This window comes from Nestor notabilis, unplaced genomic scaffold (genome assembly GCF_000696875.1).
Source record: "Nestor notabilis isolate BGI_N333 unplaced genomic scaffold, ASM69687v1 scaffold6181, whole genome shotgun sequence".
Lineage (NCBI taxonomy): Eukaryota > Metazoa > Chordata > Aves > Psittaciformes > Psittacidae > Nestor > Nestor notabilis.
In genome coordinates this window covers 45,895-49,309 of record NW_009913310.1, presented here as the reverse complement: position 1 = coordinate 49,309, position 3,415 = coordinate 45,895, and positions in this window count along the sequence as shown.

The following is a 3,415-nucleotide window of genomic DNA, read 5'->3' as shown; positions in this document are numbered from 1 at the left end:
GCTCGCAGCTCCCACCACAACTGGATCTGGCAGTGACAGCTCTTGCGCTTTCAGTCCTGCAGCAGCTCTGAGCTCATGTAGCTGCTTGGGTTTAGTTCAAGCCTTTGAGATCACTCACTTGTGGGGTGGGTTTCTCTTCAGGGGTTGTGCTTATGGTTCAAGACTGAGGTGGAGTTTCTCCTTTCACAGTTTTATGTAGTTCATGGCAACCTCACTATCTCTTAGGTAATTTTCTCCTCCCCACTTCCCTGCCAGCGCTTCAAAACAAACAAAAGAGCAACCCTCTCCCCAGCAAAGGATCCCAAAGCCTCGCTTGGGCTTAACTCTTTCCTGAAAGCCACTAACTTTCCTGTTAAAGGGAAGGCAGGGTTGCAGCACGTTCCAGCTGAAGGGAAGGATTACAGCAGAGCCTGCTCCTAAACTGCCCTCAAAGCAAAGTAAACACAATCTGATGAGAGCAGAAAAGTGGAGAACCCCCTGGTCCAGCCCTGTGCTGTGCCAGTGGCAAGGGGGAAACTCCGAAAGCTGACTGCAGAATCACAGTTTTTCTCAGTGAATTAAGCAAGGAACTCAAGGATGTGAAATCATCACTGACCTGAAGAGAAGGAGTTCCATTAGCTTCACTAAATTGACTTTGGTCAAGCAGAGAATGAAATGGTTTAGAGAAGGTCTGAGGGAGAGAAAAACCCAAAGGCAGAAGCTTCTGCATAAGATCTGGAGCAGAAGAGGGACTCGAGACTAGTAGCATCCTAGAGCTCATTTCCATTAGTAACACATTATAGAGACATTACAAACAGTATAGAAATACTGACCTACATCTTACTCTCAGGCTGAACTGTTCCCAAGTGGGAACAGTTGGTCCTGGCTCTGGTTCTCCAGGGCTGCACTGCAGACATATGTGGGACCAGCGCTGGACTTGGAAGGATGAGGGATGCTCTGCAGCAGGCAGCAAATGGAGCTGAGTCAATACACCCTAACATGGCCTTAAAGAGACATGAGGATCTCCAAAAGCACTGATTAAGTATATATATAGAGAGAGAGAGAGAGAGAGATTTAAATCTATTTTTTAAATTTAAAAATACTTTTGTGTTTTTATTTCTTGATTTTTATGACTGGAGACACCAAAGACAACAGAAATGTCTTAATAATAATTTCACAATTTTGGCTTTTGGGGATAATAAAGAAAAGATATGATCACTTGGGAAACGAAACTACTTAAGCCTGGATTCTTCCTGTTCTTTTGCAGCTAAATGGTGCAGTCACTAAAGGAGTCACAGGAAATCCAAAAATGAGGTGGCCAGGAAAACAGCTATGGAAGGAAAGACAATTAAGAATTGCTCAATGTATTATCTGTTTGTGGATGCCCCTAGTACATTTCTACAGACAGAACAGGAATAAAAGGCAGAAGGAAAGATGGGGTAGTATCATGCACAAAGAAATCCCCCAATAACATTTCTAGTATACACGTTTCTTGGTATGACAAAATGCCAGTAGCTTTTGTTTTTAACATAGGCCAGGGGTTGAAGGAGATCATGTTTAAAGGTCCCTTCCAACTCAAAGCATTCTGTGATTCTATGGCAGGAAACAACTCTTGGAAGGAAACATCTGTAGCTAAGAAATATGCTCCAACATCTATATAAAGACTTCTATTATGTGCAGTAATCTATTACTGAATGACAAAGCTATACAGCTCTGTTAAAGTCCAAAATATCCCAGTAAAATACGGTCTACAACACAGTGTAAAACCTGAGTGTGGACACAGCCCGGCTGTCTCCAGCAGCTCCCACCAGCATGTTGTCTTTTTTCCTGTCTCAAACACTCACTGACACTGGGAAGTGCACGACTCGGTACATAACACAGTTTGCATGTGTATCAGCTTAGAAAATGTATTCCAAAGATGAAATGAGAAAAGCAGAGCGAGACAAAGGTCCTATTTAAATAACAGATTATTATTAATATTTTTCCTATTAAAGTGAGAATTTGGGTTGAATAATGCAACTAAAAATAATAGAGTTGAATTTTCAAAGTATCAGCCACATCAGATGAAGACCATCTGGTGAGAACTAACATCCCATCACACTGAAAGCACCAAGAAAAGCTATGGAGCTGCCTCTGGGACTGGGACCACTCTTGTCCAGTGAAGGCAGAAATCTTAGAAATGCTTAGAAATGGCATTTCAGCACTAAAAATAAGTGAACTATAGCAAAAGAATAAACCAAGCCAGCTGGTGCTGAGCCCCTTGTTTGCATGGGACCTGCAGGAGAGCAGCCCCATGGTGGGTCCCCACCGGTGGCCGGTCCCCTGCCCATCCTGCCTGCAATTCCTGCCCTGCCTGCACCAGAGTCTCTCCCCTCTGCCCTGCAGCCTTCCTGCCATTCTCCTCCAGCGCTGCTCTGGGCTCCTGAGTGAAAGAATCCACGAGGCTCATCCGGGTTTGGCTGCCGGTTATATTTCACCTTTCAAAACCAGACTAAAAATAGAGAGCTGGACTAAAAATAGGCGTTGGTGGGGTCTGCCGGACACCAAGCATGGGAAGCTCCCGGGTTTGGTTTCCACTGGAAGTCAGGCTGTGTTTAAATGACATTCCTGGTGTCAAAGATGTAGGGTTTCATTATTCTCATGCCTACTGTGTGCGCTGAGTATGTCAGATAATGCCTTAGCACTCGTTTTAGGACAATGACTCAGCTAAGCATGGCACAACAGTTAAATCTGACATATCCTCAAATGAAGAGCCAAAAGAACCCAGAATCTGTTACTTATTCAGACTATTCTTTGGACCCAGCCTAACCAGGAGCACGTCAGGCTTTGTGGCCTGATGTCCATTTGCGGGCATGTTTCAGAGATGCTGGGAAGTGGGCAAGCTCTTTGGTTAGGGGGTGTGTGTATCTGTGTACACACCTCCAAGCATATTCCATATATTCAGCTGGAACCAGGCTCTTCAGTTATGTCCTCCTGTTTATTTAGTGAGCAGAAGATAACACCCTTTCTCACTGATAGGACTTTCCACTTAAACCTCTGGTTAAAGTGACTCAAATGATTTTCTGCTTTCAGACCCTAACAAATTCGTCTGGTGGAAAACTTAAACACCAAAATAAGAAACATGCACTTGAAATATCTCAGCCTGTATCAGCTGTATGAGGTTAGCAACTCCTGAGCCAATTTTAACTAAACATTTACAAGATCAAGAGTCCACATTTCAAACAGTACGGTGATGAAGGTTTGTTCACATAGACTGGGAGTGTGGCCAAGTATTTAAGGGTGATTTAACTTAATTGTGAATGATGCAATAGACATATGTCTGGGAAGTTATATGCCAGGAAACATGCTTTCTATAAGTATTTTAGCAGGCAGATGGCATACAATAGTTTTGGCGTAGTCATTTCCTCACCTCTTAAAAGTTGCTATTTTGGAATAA